The sequence below is a fragment of the Parus major genome, chromosome 5, assembly GCF_001522545.3.
Source record: "Parus major isolate Abel chromosome 5, Parus_major1.1, whole genome shotgun sequence".
NCBI classification, from domain to species: Eukaryota; Metazoa; Chordata; class Aves; order Passeriformes; family Paridae; genus Parus; species Parus major.
Genome location: NC_031774.1, coordinates 56640309 through 56653030, shown reverse-complemented (window position 1 = coordinate 56653030; position 12722 = coordinate 56640309).

The following is a 12722-nucleotide window of genomic DNA, read 5'->3' as shown; positions in this document are numbered from 1 at the left end:
AGAAGGAAGGAAACGGATGTCAGTCATTTCTGCTGCTCATCTCTCATTTCCCCTTGGAAAATTTTATTCCACATTCATTACAAGGTAAATCTGCTTTTTGGAGAAGATATTTAGAGCCTTCCACTGCTCTTCTGTGCTCTAAAGCATTTGAACTAAATGTTTTGACTGATACCAGCATTTAAACTATTTTCCTTTGGGTGTATTTCCAGCCTGTGTGTCCAGGTCAACAAACATCCCATGGAAGTGCTGCATTCCAGCCAGGAAACTCAGTGCACCCAGTGGGGGAAAAAAAGCAGCCTTTCCCTCTGTGTTTGCTGATAAGTGACTTACCTGCAAAAGTTTGATTGGGCTAAAAACTGTAGCGAGTTGGAATGAAATCATATAGCACTTGATTTACAGATCTTGAGAATATGATAAGGTTGGATGTGAGCAGGGATGATAATAAAAATAATAATAGAATTAGATATTAATTATTAATTTGAAGCACTGCATGAAACATGGCCATGGTACTTAGAAGGACACAGAGTTGGGTTCATGGTCACTGTTGCATTTGATGCAACAAAGATTTTAAATACTTTCTGAGTATTTTCAACTATGAGGAAAGCCCCAATTCCACTTGTATTTGAATGAGCTCTCTAAGTTGCCTTAATTATTACTCAGCATTGTTCAGTGGTTTGCCTCCTTATGGTCTGTATTCTGCACACCCTCAGCACCAAAACTTGTCCCTGGAAGGTGAAAGCTCTGCCTCTTCCTGCTGTCTCCCCTGCAGGAATCATCTTCCTGCCCTTAACAAAGCTTCTCAAACCCCTTCCTGTGGCTCTGACCCTTTAGTGCACAGAAAAACCCAGAGAAATGGGGGGAGGGCTGAGGGAAGGGCCTCTCACCCCAGATGCATCCCCCTGACACGATTCAATGTAGAGATGAGTGTTGGCACAAGGCAGTGGATATTCTAGGGACTTTAACATGCTTTTTACAAGGAGTCAGCCCCCGTGTCTCTGGTGGGAGGGGTGATGTGCACTTAGCAGGTTGCTGGTATTGACATGGACATGTACACACGAAGCTTGCATGGCTGAGCGTGTTATGTCACAGGCCATCTCCTCAGCTGTGTAAGCAACTGCAGAGCCACTTCACCGTCAGACCCATTAGCACCTCATTCCTTAAGAGCTTAATCTTGCAATCCTTCCTACTGCTAGTAGCCCTTACTCATGTGAGTAAGCAGATCTTCCACTTCAGCCCTTGTAGCCTGTAAGCTGCTCCCTGTTCCTAGAAAATCCTCAGTGCCAGGAGGCTTTCCAGCCGTAGCGTTGTTGCTGTCATGTTCTTTACAACTATAATATTTATTCCCTAAAAGCTGCCTCATCCCATCCACTCTGGCCTGGCTCTTCAATGGAGATGGTGGCACGGAGCCTGCAGGCTGCAGTCCCGTGGGCTCAGGGGCTTTGTCAAAGGAGCTGCATCCTGGAAAGTGCTGAACATCTTTGTCAGGTCCAAGCAGGGGCTAAAGCACAGGCCAAAAGGGGACTCACAAACAGGAACTCCAGTGCCACTCCCTGAAAATCACATCCATGCTGAATTCCTGCAGACAGCTCGACATTGTCCAGGCTTAGCTCTAGTCACCAATAATTTGCAGAATTTCATAGCACACGCTATGAACCTTCCCAATTTAGAGGTTCTGTGCAGTCCTAAGTCCCTTAAATATCACCTCTGTATAAACCACACGCTCCAACCCTCTGAAAAATCACATTCTTAGCAAAATCCAGCTTTAGAAAATGCAGGTGTTGCAACACCTGTTTTTACTCAGGGAACACATTAATGCAATTAACTTCCCAAAGCTTTACTGTATAGGGAGGAGTGTGCATGGGAGCTGGGAGCAAAAGGTACCTCTTTTTCTTCTGGTGTCAGAATTAGGGGACAAAAAAGTTCCATGGGTGGTCCACAGGGAAGGAAGGAATCTTTTCCTTTCTTTTTCTTTTCCCTCCTCCACAAATAAGCAGTAAAGAATACACTGCCTGCAGCAGGCAAAATGTCCCTATTTGCTTTTAATTGCACCTTTCAGCAAATTTACCAACTGCTCCTTTGCCATTTATTTGCCAGGGGCTGGGGTGTGAAAGGTGGTTATCCAAAGTGTGCTCTGGGAGGGTGGTGATACCCAGCCCTGTGGTTTGTTTGATTGCATCCATCCCCTAAGAGGGATGTTTCAACCCTGGAATGAAAATAAAGCCAGGAAGCCACATGAGTTTTTGTTTTCTTGGTTCTTAGAGAAAGCAGCTGCCTGCCTTTGGTTGGGTTTGAAGGGAATTGGGTGTTTTGTGCCTACAATACAAGGTCACAGGACCACAGACCTTTATGTTTAATTGATGCTTTCCCATCTGCAGGCCGTATCTCCAGGCAGGTATCAGTGATCACCCCACTGTTATTCCCAGTGCCAGTCCCTTTAGCTGTCCCCTAGAGCTGGATCCCCACTGGAACATGCTGCTGGATGACCTGGGGACCATGGGAAAAGTCTTTTTTGCACTCTGATATTTCAGTGTCTGTGCCCAAGCCCAGGAGGATTTTCTCTCTGCATGAGGAGAGAAGTGTCTGGTCCAGGGGTCAACCAGTGATGCTCTGTGACTGGCACAGATGTGGATTGTGAACAGAGATGGAATTTCAGGAAGCTGGTTCATCTTTGGCTTTGCTGCAGGCTCTCTTTGTGGTCTTGCCCATGGCACAGAGGTACCTCTGCTGTCTCTGAGTGTCAGGTACTCTGGCCCTCTTTGGGATATTCTGTGTAATCACTTCTTTAGAATAAGATGGGAGAGGTTCCTGTGTCCCCTTCATGATCTCCTCACATGTTCATCCCATCACAGACACCAGAGGGGAGTGAGCTCCATCTCCCAGTTCTGCAGCAGAAGCAGATCCAGAGTCCCAGGGCTTGTCCTGTCTTGGGGACAGTGTGACACTGGAGATCCACTCTGCCTGCCTTGCTCACAGCCTGCAGAGGGAGGAACCTCTGCCTTGTTCAGACATAACACTGAACCCTGTAAACCACAGCTGAGGACAGGGATTGGACCATTAAAGGTCCCTTCCAACCCAAACTATTCAAAGATTCTGTGAAACCAAACCTTACGGGAGTGGAACCTGTTCAGAGGGGTAGCTCAGGTCTGAAGTATTTGAACAAATGAAGCAATTAATTATTGACTATTTTGAAAGGGAATTTGCTGTTTGCTGCAGTGCAGGATTTGTACTCCCAGTCTGAGTATGACTTGGACCACACCTAAAAATGTTATTTAAGAAAGCAGGAAAAGGCTAACAGGTTAAACTTATTTTTTTTACCACCAGACCAGCTGGATATTAGTGTTGAAAATGTTTTCAGGTGTGTATTTCTTGCTGGGAAAGTAAAGCAGATGCAGGTATGACTTTAGCATAGCTGCTCAGAGATCCAAGGTAGGTTCAGTGCCAAAAAAAGGTTTCAAGGGGACTGCACAGCCCCTGCCTGTGCCTTCACCAGGACTGAGAGTGCATCTCTGAGTGAGCATCTCCAATAGAGCTCAAAGTCCAGGGGTGCCCTGGTGCCATCCTTCTGGAACCTCACTGCCACCCTTACCTGAGAGACAGCTGCATAAAATCCTTCCCTGCCTTCTTTTCTTGTTCCTCCAATGCTACAAAATACAGCTCCCCTGGCCAAATTTTTATATATGCTGCAATTCCATTTAAAAATTACTAAATTTAAAATACTTACAAATACAGGCTTATGTTTTATACATAGCTACTTTTTAGTAGTGTTGGGTTTTCAATACTTTTTTTTTTCAATATCTCCTGCCCTGGATGTGTGTTCAAATGTGTCATTTCCTCCCTGGGATTGTAAATTTTGCAGTGTGGGCAAAGCAGCCTCAAAAGAAAAAGGTTTTTCAGGCAAAATATCCAGGGGACAATATCTGCTTTCATAAAGCTCTGAACATGCTGTTTGCCATCTCCTAATCTTATTCCTGTATTTTTTAGGTTTTTGGGGTTTCTTTTAATGCTGCTGGAGACTAACTTCTGGTGGCAAAGTCCTTGTACAGAAAAAAGTGACTATTTTAACCAATAGCCTGAAATCACACATTCTTTCATTGAAAACAGTTAATTAGGAATTGAGCTCCGAAGTTAATTTCACCAAGGTCATTCCCTGTTCTATTGGGTCCAGTGACCCTGTCTTAAGTAATCACGGCATTAACATACAAGGTTATAGCTTTCTTTTCAGTTGATGACATAATCTCTTTAATTGGTGTCAGGAGGCCTGCTTATGAAAGAACCATGGAAAACACCTATAGACTATAATTTTACTTTCCCCATTCACAGAGCAAATGAAACAAGCCTTAAGAATGTACTAGAGGCTCATTACATCTCCCAGCCTGTCAACACAAAGCCCCTCCGTTCCAGCCAAGGCATTAGGAATGATCAATTCTGTTTACCCCTAACTCCAGCCTGTGAACTATTAACCTTTTCAGCAAAACTGGTGAATAGTAAATGTCAGATAATCCTCTCTGAGAAAGTTAAGAGGGTAGATAATGCATTTTAATTGATTAAAACTTGCATGAACAAAAGTTTAAAATATCAACAGGAGAATCCCTCGCGATTCCTATTTTTGGTAGGACGTGATCCAACTATTCCGGGTTGACCCCGGTGTCCACTTTAATTTTAGCTTTTCTGAGAGAAAACTTCTCTAAAAGCTATACCTGAAAATTAATATCCTGCTTAGCCAAAATTCTGCTTTTAGGAGACAAGATCCCCTTTGCAACTTGTACACTCAGGCTACCCAGGGCTAAGCCAGAGCAAAATTTACACTGGTTATTGGAGGTGGATTTCAACAAATACCCATGCAGAACATATTAAAAAAGCTACAGAAACTGGATGGAAATACTTTTTTGCATGTTCTTTTCATTATTTATTACTAGGAGTTTCTGCTTAGGGTTTATTCATGGGGGCTTTTTGTTTTTTTTTGTTTTTTTTTTTTTCTTTTTTCAGTAGTTTAGACTCTTGCATATTCTATGATTGATCCAGCTCCCTCACAGGGAATTTTCTTTGTCATGGCTATGAAATCTGTCTGAAGCACTCTCTGAACGACAGAGTGTCTTAAATTCCATAGTAACCAACATTATATTGTTTACGGAGAAAACAAGATGTATTTTCTCTGCACCACAATTATTCACTTCTTTTTTTTTCCCCCCAATTGCATTCCTCTAAACCTTCTACTATTTCAGGTTTTTATTTTTAGTATCTCTTGAGGGGATTCACAAAACTTCCTTTCCTACTGCTGCATTTTACCCTCTGAACATTCCCAGCTCCTGAGAATCTCCCTTAAATTCATATTTATCAGTTGAAATCAATTCTTATGTATTTTATATTTTCTGATTGAAAGTAATTTTTTTGTGTAGTTTAAAAAAGAGAGGAGAAAAATTGAAAACAATTTGATTGTTTCCAAAGGAACAAAACCTTTTAAGAGAGAGAACTTTAAAAATAAAAGTCTATTTTTCTCTTGGTTATGGCTGAATAACACATTCATGTCAGCCCTTCCTAATCCTTTAATTTGAGCAGGCTTTGTTATATTCTGTGTCATATTTGGGGGCTTGTAGGTACAAGTGGAAAATATGTTTTACCATCCCTGGAAATACATACTGGGTAAATGATCTTTGCCCTTCGTCCCTTCCCTTTCTAGAGAGCTGAGGGTGGAAACTGCTGAGCTTGAGCAAAATCCAAGTGGGTTTATTTTCCTGGGACGAAGTTCGTTCCCACCAGCCTTACCCTGGCCTGCTACAACCTCCAAATGATGCTGCTCTGTGAGCTTCGTGTCGTAACTCATACAATCACCTTTCCATTTTCTCTCAGTTGGGGCACCAAGGTGTTTTATCAGTCTTGTGTAGCTTTTCAGAGGAGAAATTGCACTGCTGCATTTCCTGGTGCACAACCACCTCCCTTTCTTTGATACTATGAACCATAGGATGGGGACAAAATTTTTAGCGGTGGTGGTTTTAAACTAAAAGAGGGTTAAGTGAGATGGACTGTAAGGAAGAGGTTTTTACAATGAAGATGGCAAAACACTGGCACAGGCTGCTCAGAGAAGCTGTGGCTGACCCCTCCCTGGAAGTGTTCAAGGCCAGGTTGGATGTGGCTCAGAGCAACCTGGCCTGGTGAAAGGTGGAAGAACTCCAGATGATTTTGGGCATTACCACTGGCTCACCTGGAGTTGCACAGTTGCAGTCTCAGCTGGTTGATGTCAGCAGAAAAGCTCGACATGAGTTATTGCAATTTTCTGCACTTGTGGAGCTCCCAGGATGCTGATCCTTGGCTGTGTTAAGGTGCTTTACAAACTGTAGCACTCATTTTCACCCCAAAGATCTGAGTGTGCTGATGGGACTCGGGCCCCTCTTCAGGGACTTGTTTTTTTCTGCTGAGTTTGCTGTGGGCTTCTGTGTGAGCTGCATGCAGCTTTAGTTTCTCTGCCATTACCTTCTCTCACTCTGCTTCCTTCTGGACTCCATTTGAGACCTAACAATTAGTCTTAGGAAGGCACTGCTGGTCCAGCTCCCTCAGCTCTCCTGCTGGAGCAGCCACTCTGTGAGGAGCACTCACCCAAACTCCTGCCATGGGCCACAGTAGAGTTCAGTGTGTCAAAATTCAGATCTGCTAAAGTCATTCCCATTTTTATTCTTCCTTTTTAGATAATTATTATCTCAGAGCACGGTCCTGACTTGGATGCAGAGGTAGGGATGTGTGTGTCTGGGAATGCAGTCAGGGAGCCACAGCAGGTTTAGCTTGGATATGAGGAAGAAGTTCTTGACTGTGAGGGTGATGAGACACTGGCACAGGTTGCCCAGAGAAGCTGTGGGTGCCACATCCCTGGGATAGTTCCAGACCAGCTTGGATGGGGCTTGGAGCAATCTGAACTAGTGGGTTATATCCCCACCTTTGGCAGGGGGCTTGGAAAGAAACTATCCTTAAGATCCCTTCAAATGCAGACCATTCTGTGATTCTGTGATACTTGAGTTTGCTGATAAACTACTGTGTGGATTTGGAAATAAAACACCTCATTTTCTCTGACAGTGCTGCTCCTTAGTTAGCCAGAAAAATTATAAAATACATTCTGCCCTCCACACCTCAGCTTCCTTTCAGAAGTATGGCAGCTTCCCTTCAACACAGAAACACTCCACAGTTTTCTTATTTGTCTCCTCTTTTTTTTTTTTCAAACTTGTTTAAGTCTTCAGGAGCCTGTCTTGCCCATTTAGCCACAAAATGCGTGTGCGTGCATGCGTGCGCGTGTGTGCTTCCAGTGAAAAGAAGGGAAAAAACCCACAGGTTTGAGTTTGTACAATGTTTGCCCCTTTTCCCAGCAGGGATGGGTTTTGAGAGCCAGGAGACAAAAAGCATGGCCTCAACAAGCTGAATTTAAAAAAGAACATCATTTTCGTTATGTAGTCAATCTCAATTACAAGCAAATGTTTTCTCTGTTGAGACTTTTCTCTTTTCAGAGCATTATGCAAGGCTCTTTTGTGGGTTGAGAGAAAGGATCAGTGGTCAATAGGGAGCAGAGTGTTGTGTACAGTGGATTTTTGTATCCTTTAGTCTACTACATAATGCGTTTTGTCAGGAGAACAGCCCAACATCCTGAGCAGATTTGCTGAATTAAAGAGCACAGCAGGGATAGGAAACTTGTTGCTAGGTGACTGACAACTGCTGCATGTCACTATCTCTGTGCCGGAGGTTACTCTTCCCTTTTCTTCCACCACTCAGTCTTGCCTTTTAATCTGCATCTATAATTAACTCTCTTAATACCGTGCAGCCATTTCTCTCCCTTTTGCTTCACATGGTTCTCTCAATGTTATTTAATCTCGAACAGGGAGGATAAAAACTATTTCATTTTTGTGCTTTGCTTGGCGGGGAGAAGTTTGGTGGTTTGGGTGGCACAACGTCTCGTGGCGAGGCTGGGATGAGATGGCTCTTAAAAGGCATTTCAGGAGATGTATGCTCTTTGTTCATCTTAATGCTCAGTGAAACATTGCTGTGTTTACCATCCTCTCTAAAGCCTGTTTGTTTCAATTCATCTTAATTGAAACGTGATTGCTTTTAACTGTTTAGGTTTGGTGACCTTCCAAGCTCTTTCACTTGTGTATTTTGCAAAATAGATTTTCTTTATATGAGGCTCTTTCTTCAATGACTGGAAACCCAGGGCTGCATCTGGCCTAGATTTGTAGTGGCAGAAGTCAACCAAACAGCAAGTGTTTACCCTCTTTTTTTTAACTCTTATTTTTGCTCTTATTTTTCACCTGCTGCTCAGCCATTTGTTGTATTTGTGAAGGTCTGTGTTGTTCTGAGGATGGATCTGTCTTTGAGAATTACACCCCCAGTTTACACCCATCAGTCACTCTAGAAATACATTTATTTTAATTTTAGTTTTTATTTCAGCAGCTAATACAAAATACAGGGTATTCAATGAATGTTCTAATTGCAGATATGTGATTATTTGCTTGGGGCTTTTATTTAAAAAAAAAAAAATACAAGAAATTGTGTTCCACTGCTTACTCCTTGCACTCTTTCAAACAGTGCCTTTTTTCTTCATTTTCTGTGCATGTGTTTTCGGGAAGCTCAATTCAGAAGTTCCAAGGAATTAAACCAACAAAAGCTCTTTTTTCTTCTCACAGGTTTGTAATAAAGCTGCTATCATGGGAAGTGTTCTCTTATACACATCTAGTCCAAGGAATTAAACCAACAAAAGCTCTTTTTTCTTCTCACAGGTTTGTAATAAAGCTGCTATCATGGGAAGTGTATACCTTGGACACTCTTTATACTGAAAATTAGACAGCAATTTAAGAAGAATGGCCAGGCAGATGGGAGAAGTGCTGCTGGTGAAATTAGGTGGCAGTTGTCGCTTCTGGGGGATTGTCCCCTCTTTGCTCAGTGGAGTGCTCGACTTGAGCAACTTAAAGGAAAAGCAAGAAAAAAACATCCCAAAGACTGTTAAGCTTCTGCTTCTAAGCAGGAGTTCTTTCCTCAGCAGTGCAAAAGGTTTTACTGAGACCAGGAACTGTAAATTGAATCGGTCCCTATCAGCTTCTCTGAAAAGGGTCCTCTGAGCCTCAGTCACCAGGAGCAGGTGGATTAATGAGCACTACCTGATTAATGTCCATGAGGAAGTTGATTTTACAAGGGCATGGAGTGATAGGATGAGGGAAAATGGCTTTAAACAGCCAGAGGACAGGGTTAGATTGGATATTAGCAAGAAATTCTTGACTGTGAGGGTGTGAGGCCCTGGCACAGATTGCCCAGGTCCTGGATCCTGTGGATGCCCCATCCCTGGAAATGCTCAAGGTTGGATGAGGTCTGGAACAACCCAGGATAGTGGAAGGTTGCAGAGATCATCTGGTAGGGATGATCTAGATCCAACATCCACCCAAATGATCCCTCCAGATCATCTATTTCTAACCCTCCTCTTGGAACTGGATCATCTCTCAGGCCCTTCCAACCAAACCATTCTACAATTCTATGATTCCAGGAGCTTGGATTTCAAGTTTGTAGCCTGGAGATGTGAGTGGAGTGAGTTCCACCCACAACTGTGGCAGAGTCTGAGTTGAAATGTTCACAGCCATAGATGAACACTGAAAACTTGGTGATTAAACTGCATTCTGTTAGTGACAGAGTCAAGCTCATGGTACTACCCCAGCCTCGAGCTCATGCTCTGAGTACAGAACAAGTTCTTGCCCTTCTCTCCCTGTCTGTGAGGGTGAGGGACACACAGATGTTCTGGCAAAGTAGAGGGAAGTTCCTGCTAAGTAACTAAAAGGCTGTAATTTTCCTGAGTGCGAGCTCTAACCCCAGAGAAAGCCACTGCAGCATCCATTCATGTCTGCCTTCACCAGCTCCTGAAGAAGTCCATTACTGCAGGAAAACAGGCTCCCCAGCAGGACCAGGTACAAACCACCCCCATTGTCATCTGATGCCTTTCCTCCTCACATGCTCGGCTTCCAGCTCCCTCTTAGCTTTACAGTTTTTAATGCAGCCCTTGTTACAGATGCAGCTGTTGCCACAATCTGTCTCTGCAAAGCAGAGCCCTTTTCAGGCACCAGTCCCCAGGCATGAATGGGAGAAGAGCAGAGAAGATGAAAGGAGATGGTGAGGGAGAATGATGACACAGACGAGTAGCTCCAAGAAAATGCCTGGTCCCTCTCACAACACTGACCAGTCTCTGGACACAAGGTCTGTCCAAATGGATTTTTTCCCAGGTGTTGCACATAAAACTGTGATAAAATCTATGACCCTATTGGCTGTAGCTGTGTTGTCATTGCAGAAGTTCATTGCAAGGGCAGGAAGACCATGAGAGAAATGGGAGGTGTCTCTCAAGGCCAGGTCTCATGTGCAGTGCATGGAGAAACTTCCAGGCTTCTTCAGGAAAGTTCTTGTCACACCATGCCTGTGAAGTCCAAGGAGATGATGAAGAGCAGGAGGACAGATTATGGCAATTATTACTCTGAGGTGACACCTGCTTGTCTGTTCTCCTTCCCAGGAAGAAGAGATTCTGTTCTTTCCCCAGTGAGGGCAGTGGATCCCCCATTCATATCCCACCTCTTTCTTTCCCCACCTTGCCACACAATGGGTCTTTAGCTGGCTGTACCCTTCTTTGTGCAACACTGGAGACAGATAACTTGTTCCTGCTGTGGGCTTGTTTTCTACCCTGGAAAAATGTGTGAGATGCCTTCAAACCTGAGACAGGAAAGGAACTGTGTGAGGAATGTGACTGAGCATCAGCCACCACACCTGCTTTGCACAAAAATGCAGGTGCCAGTGTGGGATTCAAATACACTCCCAGGGACTCCTTTGCCAGGGAACACAAAGGAAATACTACTTATAAAAGATAAAATATAGAGATAAAAATATATAAATACTACCTATACCCTCCCTCTACTGGAAAAGACAGGAATCCTAAGGGTAGAAGTGTGGAGTCACAGGTCTGGAACAAGCAGCCCCTCAGCAGGGGAAATTTTTCTTCCTCCGTGCTGTTTTTTGCACAGTTAAGAGAATAAATCCAGACTTAAACATGTAAATTGGAGAGTACAATGTGTATTTCATACCCCAAACTATCTTTGACCCAGTAAAAGGAGAAGCAGGTCTGCATCTCAGGGATTGTTTCCTGACTCGTCTTGATCTCACTTATTAATAAATGTATGGACTCTGAGGTGACTTGGCCAGACTGTATTCTTGTCTAAATTTAGCAGTCAATTTGGTTTATTGCTTCAAGGCTGCATTGAAGAAGAATCAACAAAAAAGCATCCTTTTTTTATTTGATCACTGGAGTTAAAAGTGCATTTGTGTGAAAATGGATCTGAGCTTGGAAATAACAGCAATTAATTATTTATTAAGTGCACACTGGGGATGGGCTTTTAAAAAAAACCCCACCACATTGCACCTCTTTTCCTCAGGGTCTCTTATTTCTCCTTTGACTGTTTGTTGTCTGTATTTAGCACTGGGTTTGCCAACACCATTCCCTGGACCCAAAAAATGCTGCTGGAGGCTGTGGGGAGGAAGGAGATGTCTCTGAGCTGACACAAGGTAAAAAGGTGCTCTTGGTGAGGGACTGATGCTGGAGCTTTTTCAGGGCATGTTTCTGTTATTTCAGGGGCCTATAAAACATCTCACATGTTTTAATCTGCTCTGCTGAGAAATAAAATTAAATCGTGCAGTGAAATCAATAGGACCAAGTAAAACATATCTGGAGCCATCTGCTGCCTAGTTAGAGCACAAAGAGAGACAGTTTCCCAAATTACTCTTTCAATGGAAAATGAGCAGCAGGTTTTATAACAGAATTTCATCTTGTGGGAAACCAATCAGAAATGCTTTTTGTATCCAAACTTAGTCACTGGCTGCATCCCTCATAATCTCTCACTGAGGCTCCAGCTTTGGCAACTGTGAAAGAGTCTGCTGTTTTGTTTTGTTGAAGGAAAAAAAACCCAGTGGGAATTAGGTTAAGATCTCCCCTCCTTGCCCCAGTTCTCAGTCATGTGAAGAGTTGTTGGTTCAGTGTCTTATTTTAACTCATTTCCAAGGCTCTGTGGCAGTGATGAAAACTCTCACTGTGTCTTCCCTGCAGTCACTGGTCCTTCTTTTTCAGCAACCAGGTTACTCAAAACTCCATCCAGATGGGGCTTGAACACTTCCAGGGATGGGGCAGCCACAGCTTCTCTGGGCAACCTGTGCCAGGGTCTCAGCACCCTCACAGGGGAAAAAAAATTCCTAATATTTAATCTAAACCTGCCATTTTTCAGGTTAAAGCCATTTTCCCTTGGCCTATTACTCCACATCCTTGTTGAAAGTCCCTCTCCACCTCTTTTGGAGCCTTTTAAGGTACTGGAAGGAGTTCTAAGGTCTCCTCAGGGCCTGGAATGTTCTGTTGAGCCCAGGTTTTTCTTGATCTTTATTTCAAAACACTCAAGAATTACAGAAATGAAGAAAATTAGCAAAACTGGAATTTCCATTTGTTATTTTCCTGATCAAACATTAAATTCTTTAAAAATGTAACCAAACTTGTGTTTGTTTATGGAGTAGAGAGCTCTGCTGCCATTAAATTAGTTGTGACATTTTAATGTAATTAGACAACATTAGTGTCAGATAAGATTCATTAATGGACCTTGATCTTTGGTGGTTGTTCAAAATTGATTTTTGCAATGGAAATCTATGTTGGATGGAGGGAAAAAAATCATAAATTCACCTTTCTG